The following is a 6,593-nucleotide window of genomic DNA, read 5'->3' on the forward strand; positions in this document are numbered from 1 at the left end:
ATCTCTCAAAACCTGGTGGGGGAAAAGACCATTACTCAAGATGGATGAGGCCCAAATCCTGGCCTTGCCCATGGCCACAGCTCCTGGCAGCCGTGCAGGACAGCTGCCCCAGGCTTGGACGTCGCCTGAAAGGCATGTCCGGGGCTGCTACTCCCTCTTCGGCTGCCAAAGAAAATATTTTTTGCAGGTTCCTTGTGAGCTGAGAATGAAAACACAACACCCACCAGGACGTGGGTGGGGGGGGCGCGTGCGGTGAAAGGCCCGGCTTTCCCGGAGAGTCCAGCAGACGCCGGGGGAATGGCGTCACCCGGGCACAGCTGGGCTGCCAGTCCTGGAGGTCCAGGGGGTGCCAGGTGAGCAGAGTGGCCGAGAGTGGGGTGAGGGGGGCCCAGAAAGGGGCAGGAAACGGGATTGTTGGAAACGTTGTGCGCTCTTAAAAGGCCAGAGCATGGCTCCAGGCTGAACCGAGAGCTTCCCGGGAGGAATGCACTAGAAAAGACTCTTTGAGGGGGGTCTGCAGGAGCTCTGGTTTAAAACACGCAGAAGAACAATGACAATTTCTAAAAAGTGCAGAATCCAGGCTGAGTTTTCCAAGTTCAGAAGAACAGAAAGCAGAATCCCAGTACTCCCGTGATGCGGAGGAAGCACGGCTGGAGCTCGGGCATCCAGCATCCACTGTTACACACCGCGTCTGGGGACCCGCGAGTAGTTCCATCCGAGCGCGCACACACCTAGAGCAAGTCACACAGTACGTTCTGTCCTGCCGCTGGCTTATCTCAAACCCAGGAAGTTATGGGGCACGTCTTCCCATGGCACGAAGTGGTTTCCCCGCAGCGCCAGTCCCGACATCTGCCTGGCACCCTGCTGCGGGCCCTCCCCGGGGGGCAGGACGAAGTCGCTAACGGCAGCACTCGCTCCCAGTCCCAAAGGGTAAGCAGGTGGCCTCCGCCGTTGCTATGGCAAAATACCCAAGGAAGGCTCTGATTGGCCAGGCTTGGATCCTGGGCCCGTCCTTGAGTCAATCACAACAGCCCGTGGAATCGAGGGCTTTGACTGGCGGGGCCCGAAGCGTGTGGCCATCCCGCAGCCCGGAGGAGGGGGAGGGGAGGGATGCTGAGTGGACGGAGGGCCTAGAGCCCCCCGGACTGCAAACCAACGAGGCCCCTAGGAGCACAGGTGCAAGGAGCGGGTCCAGCGCCGTAGGGGGTCTAAGACCAAAGGGCCAAGAGACGTGGTCCTTAACCTGAGGCGGCTTACAGCCTGGGGAGGCCCATCGACACACGAACCCCAATGAAAGCAAATGCCAAGTCCCAGGAGGACTTTGTTGCCGAACAGACCTGTATGAGCCCGCTCTGTCCACCACGCCCTCGGCCAATCCCCTCACGGCTCTGGACGTGAGCCTCCTGGTCCATAACACGGAGCGACAGGTGCGCACCACGCGGGGCAGGGCGAGGCGGGGCTCCCATCGGAGGCACCAGCAAGAGCGCGGTTGGGAGGTGCGGTGTGAGCGCTGGGTCGGTGGGGGTCCGCAGCCGCGGTGGTGCCACTACCCCGGGGGCTGGGGGCCCTCCTCTGAAATGTCCTGAGCAGGTAAGTCCGTAGAGACAGAAAGTGCCGGAGGGTTGCCCGGCTCTGAGTAGAGGGGAGAGTGGAGATGGAGAGTGACGGCTCAGGCACAGATTTTCCCTGGACAGGGACAGCTGCTCGGGCTTGTCAGGGGGACACTGGGGACAAGATGGAAGAGGAGGCAAGGTTCCAGCCGCGCACTCCCAGGAAAAGAGCTTTGGTGGTACCTGGCTACTCTCGCTCACCTGGAGAACCACACTGGCACACAGTAACCTCAGCGGCAAGGCCAGGGGCAGAAGCCAGTGCCGGCCCCACCACCTCCTTCGTGCCATCACCTCCCTCTGGGCAGGACAGCCCCCCGTGGATGAGTACTTAGGCCACCACGCCCCCACCCTGGCCCTGGAACCCGGAGGGTCTGCCGGTGTGGCCCCAGGCTGGGAGTCGTTGGAGGAGGGTCGGGGAGAGAACAGAAAGTGAGGTGGGCTTCTTGTTCTGGGGCTGGCAAAGGCAGAGTTTCGCCGGCGGAAGGGCACACGAAATTGAACAGAGCCGTCAGGCAGGCGAGGGCGGCAGGAAAAGGTGGGAGAGTCAAACACCCGGGCTGGGGTGGGGGGACAATACGGGACCGATGAGGAGGGGGCGGCTGGGACGAGGGTTGGGGGTTCCTGCTGAGGACTCATTAACCCTTTATTACTCGGTGTTTTTGTTGAATACAGCTTAATGTTTAGGGTCGGTTAATTTTACAGGAAACGGAGCAGATAGCACAGACTTCCCGTCCCCCCACCCCGTGGTGGTCCCTGTCACTGTCACCTTACGCAGTGTGGCGGATCAGTCACAATGTCTTGGTCTGCTAGGGCTGTGACAAACACGTCACAGACACGGGGGGCGGGGGGCGGGGGGCAGCGAACACCTGCTCCTCCCAGGTCCGGAGGCTGGAGGCCAGAGGTCAGGGTGAGAGCTTGCCTCCTGCCTCCTTAAGTGTCTTCCCGCTGTGTCCTCACATGGCAGAAGGGGCAAGCAAGCTCCTGGGAGTCCCACTGACGAGGGCACGAACCCCATCATGGGTGCTCCCTCTCATGGCCTGACCGCCTCCCAAAGGATCCACCCCTAACACCATCACGTGGGGGTGGGGGAACAGGATTTCTTTTTTTTGTTTTTTTTTAAGATCTTATTTATTTATTTGACAGAGAGAAACATAGAGAGAGAGAGAGACAGAACACAAGCAGGGGGAGCGGGAGAGGGAGAAGCAGCTTCCTGCTGACCAGCGAGCCCGATGCGGGGCTCAGTCCCAGGACTCTGGAATCATGACCTGAGCCGAAGGCAGACGCCTTAACGACTGAGCGCCCCCAGGCGCCCCCTGAGAGCAGGATTCCAACAGGAATTCTGAGCACACACATGTGCTCCTTTGCTCGACTGAACAGATACGGATACCTTATTATTAACTAGAGTCCATGGTTGACATAAGGGTCACCTCGGTGTTGTACGGGGTGTGGGCTTGTCACCAGCACAGCATCGGACAGGAGAGTCTCACTGCCCTCGAGTCCCGCCACCTGGTCTTCCCATCCTCACGGACTTGGTGTTTCCCTGAAAGTGACATTCGCTGAGAAAGGATGCGCAGCCCGGCTTGAGCATCACTCACCGGATGTCGTCTTGTCCCCGTGGGGCAGCAGGGTCTTGGCATGGCCTACTGCCTCCAGCCCCCAGGTTCCCCCTCTAGTGATGGAACCGTGCCTCTCTCTGGGGTCCGGACAGGCTTGCTGTCCGCCTCCCCCATACATGAGAGGAACAGAGCATCTTTGTTTGGGGGCCTATGGAGGGAAGCAGGAGCCTATTCCGGGCCATTCTACCAACGCCGCTGACATCCTCCATCTGTCCGACGCTTGGCAGGAGACAGAACCAGCCAGGAACCGCGGAGGGTGCCCGTCTGCCGGAAGGACCGGTGTCGGTAGATTTGCGAGCCCCGTGGCCCGGAAGTCTCCCTCGGTGTCTAGTCGGCACATGTGTTGTGAAATAATGTGGTTGCCGTGTTTTCCGCGACAGTGGGGGTTTGCTGGGGAGACCTGCGGGTCAAGGGCCGGGCAGCCCTGACATCTTGGGCGACATGCCACAGGCAGGCGTGTACCGAAGGCGGGCATGCGGGTCCCAAGCAGGGTGTGACGAGCCTGGGAAGGCTGAGAGTCCCAGGGCCAGCCCAGCATAGCCATCTCAGACCTGCGACCCCACGACCGGCCTCCCCGGCACTGCCTGGGAGCATCGCCGGTGACGTCCGGGCCCGACGTGGCCCTCACCACCACGCACACGGAGCCACAGGCGAGAGGAGCAGCGTGCCCGCTTGCACCTGGGGCTCAGATCGAAAGCTCTGCTGAATTCCTCTTGGGGGGTGGCGTGACAGGCATGGTCCCTCTCTCCCACGGGTCACCCCACAAGCTTCGGCTGCCTCTGACCACCCCTTAAAGGGAACCTCATGTGTCCCCTGGACAGAGAGCTGCAAAGCTACTTCTTACTGAAACACAACATACACAGAGACGTGCCCCGGTCTGGAGGGTGCAGCTGGGTGCCCCCTGCAAAGCGAGCGCCCACCGGACGGCCGTCGGAGCAACCAGCGGAGCGTCACCGGCCCCCAGAGCACCACCTCCTGCGGGGCCCCTCGGGGCTCCCCCCACGCGCAGACCTCAGTCCTGACCACTAGCCCTGGGACTCACTCCACCAGCTTCTATTTTAGGTCAGACTGGCTCAAACACACAATTTGCCAAAAACCTGTCTGGTCATTTTTGCAAAGACGGTTTCACTTACTTAGAAAGTATGCGGCCCCTACACAGGTCAACTTAACTGTGGTTGTCTGTACCGGGCGACCCTCACAGAGGAATTCTGTCAGCCTAACCCGCTCGGCCTCTGGAGGGAGATCCAGAGTTGGGCCGTCCGTCCCCCCCTTCCTGGGGAAGCACAGGTGACCTATAAAGCAGGGCCCCACTGCCCTCAGGACAGTGAGGAAATGTCCAACATCGTGGTGTCGCTGAGTGAGGACACTGAGGTCGGTCAGCGACGGGCGTGACGGGACACGCCTGGGGACTCTGGCTCTGGGCTCTCTGTCAGGTGAGCTTTTCAAACTATTCTTGTCTACACCCGCTGAGTTTTCTTTTATGGGCAGACCACAGAGACCCAGTGTCCTAACAGGCGCCAGTTTCTCACAGGTGGGGAGGGTGGGTGGCTCCCACTCCGAGACCGGCCTAAGGACGGGCCCCGACTGGCTGGCTGGTGCGGGGGTGCGGGGGTGGCCCGTGGGCCCAGGACCCGGCCTTGGACGCCCGCGCCCTGGCGGAGAGCGGGCTGCACAAGGAGCTGGCCAGGCTTGCTTTTCTCAGAAATATTCTCAGAACACACGATCTTTTTTTCCTTGCTCAGTGACGTTTGTGTGCCAAAGCTCCCTGACAGGCCGGGCGAGGGGAAGGAAATCTTCCTCGGGAGAAGTTAACCTTGAAGCTCGGCTCCATGTCCTGGACTGAAGGCTCTTCCAAGGGCAAGGCCACATCTATCACCGTGCATCGTGCGGAGAACAGAAAAGCACCAAGGCTGGCCTCCTCCTGCCGCACCCCTGCTCCCCGCACTCTCTCTCCACGGCCCCGCTGCCTTGGGGAAGACGGGCTCCCCTGCCCTTCTTGGGCCAAAGCCACATCTTGAGGGACTCAGTCACAATGTAGGTTCTGTGTTTGGGCTTTGAAGACCAGAGGCAGTGAGTGAACCTCACCAGGTACGGAAGTGGGGGGGCGGCTACGATAGAAACACCCCAGATTCTGGAGGAATAGCTCCAGCTGCTCTCTTTCCTCTTCAGTTATGGCTCCGAGCACGGACTGTCCGTGATGTGCTGGGCACTGGGGATAGAGGAACGCTTGAGCCTGTTCCCGGCTCCCAAGCTGCTTGTCCGGTTGCGTAGACCGACACAGAGACTAACCCACCATGAAACAGGAAAAATATTAAAGTAGTTTCCTGTACTGGTTAAGATACTGTCAGTCATATATAACCATGCAAACAAACATACACAGTCTTAAATCGTCAAGCAGGTTTCCTCGCTCGCTTATCTGAAGAGCCCCCAGGCACAGTGGGCATCATCATGTTTGATCACGGTTCTCCCCTCCTCCACGCATCGGCTCCTTTCTCGGACTGGATCGCCTCATGGTCACAAAATGGCTGCCAGTGCGACCTGGCACAACCACATTCAAGTTGTTCTCTTTCAGCCACAGACCCAAACACTTGAACTTCGTTATGGACTGGGCAGTAGTATAGACTCAGCACCATGCAGGCTTGACCTTTGACTCTGTCCCTGCTGTCATCCGGTCTTGCGCCTCAGTTGCCAGTTTTGTGCTGGATGTGTGCTCCGAACTGGCTCAGTGAGGATGGAGGAGATGTTCCTGGGAGTTGTGGCAGATCGCGTTTTCCGAGATGGCCACAGCAATAGCTCCCACTCCGCGAGGTCCTCATCAATGCAACCTCAACAACCCACTAATAAGTGGTGGGGTCTGCAGCCCCTCCCCTGGACTCTGGGTGGGACTTTGGGATACTTCAGCCCACTGAGGGCAATGGGGGTCATGTTGCCTGACTTCCAAGGCCAGGTCATAAAAATGCCATGCACTCAGCCTCGTCTTCCTGGAACCCAGCCACCGTGCCATCAGGGAACCTGAGCAGCCCTCCACGAGGAGCCGAGGCCCCCAGTCCGTAGCCCAGGCTAAGTTCCCGGCCAGCAGCAGCAGCCATTTGTCAACCACATGAGTGAGCCATCTTGGAAAAGATCCTCCAGACGCCCGCGGATCTGCTCGGGCTGATGCCTCATGGAACAAGGGGGAACTTGTTCTTGCTGAGCCCAGATCACAGGTTTACGACCAAAATACAACATTCAGTCACTAGGTTTGGGGGAGATTTGTTATACAGAAATAGATAACCAAAATAGGATTTCTGAGAAAGAGGTTCCTTCTGCCTTGTAAATGTGGCATAGAGCTGGAGCAGCTGCAGCCATTTTGGCACCATGAGGAAAG

Source organism: Mustela erminea, chromosome 18 (genome assembly GCF_009829155.1).
Source record: "Mustela erminea isolate mMusErm1 chromosome 18, mMusErm1.Pri, whole genome shotgun sequence".
NCBI lineage: Eukaryota > Metazoa > Chordata > Mammalia > Carnivora > Mustelidae > Mustela > Mustela erminea.